This window comes from Octodon degus, unplaced genomic scaffold, assembly GCF_000260255.1.
Source record: "Octodon degus isolate 3935 unplaced genomic scaffold, OctDeg1.0 scaffold00009, whole genome shotgun sequence".
Taxonomy (NCBI): Eukaryota; Metazoa; Chordata; class Mammalia; order Rodentia; family Octodontidae; genus Octodon; species Octodon degus.
In genome coordinates this window covers 20,472,834-20,473,711 of record NW_004524585.1, presented here as the reverse complement: position 1 = coordinate 20,473,711, position 878 = coordinate 20,472,834, and positions in this window count along the sequence as shown.

Below are 878 nucleotides of genomic sequence, written 5' to 3'. Positions count from 1 at the left end.
CTCTATATACATTTTTGCCAGTTTTGAAATCTTTCAGTAAAAAGATAAATATTTCATGTAGTTTTCTGTCTTCTTTAAATCCCCATCCAGGCTCCTGAAAACTACTTGGCTTTGCTACAGTTCTAGCTCTATTGGATGGCAGAGAACACAATGATTGCTGAGTGTGGTATCAAATTTAGTACTGCTTGTGTTGATTTACAAGATACTCCAAAGGACATGGTGTTAATAGTTTCTGTTAATGGGTCTAATGCAAAATACTCAAAAAGAAAATATCAAGCAGACTAGGAATGCTGCTGCTGTCTAAGCGGTATAGCCTACCTTGATATCATGAAGTTAGTTTTCTTCTGCCTTAACAAAGTCTTTACCAACACTCTTTTTTTGGTTTAGGTGACTGATGGCTTTGAAGCCTGACATCTCAGATCTGTGACAAGGAGGTGTTCATTTTAGAGACTGTCATCTCTAGATTCTTCTACCCTTTAAAACATACCAGGAATGAGGAGATGATTCATTAGAGAAATAACAAGAAATAAAAGGATTCATATATAAATTGGCCAATAAGTCTTTTCTACCAGTCAAACTAAAAGCCATTAGTCTGGGAAGGAAATCTTGTTGGAGAAAGAAAGAAAGAATGAAAGAAAGAAAGAAAGAAAGAAAGAAAGAAAGAAAGAAAGAAAGAAAGAAAGAAAGAAAGAAAGAGAGACAAGATATTCTTTAACAGATTAATGACCTTACATTGTTGTATCTGACAGAAATACCTTAGACAAATTTACAATTAAAGAGATAGAGGGCCAGCCAAATAGCTCAGCGGATTAAAGCACTTGCAAGCAGGCACAGGAGCTGAGGGTTTGATCCCTGGGTCTGCCATGTCAGCGCCCCCC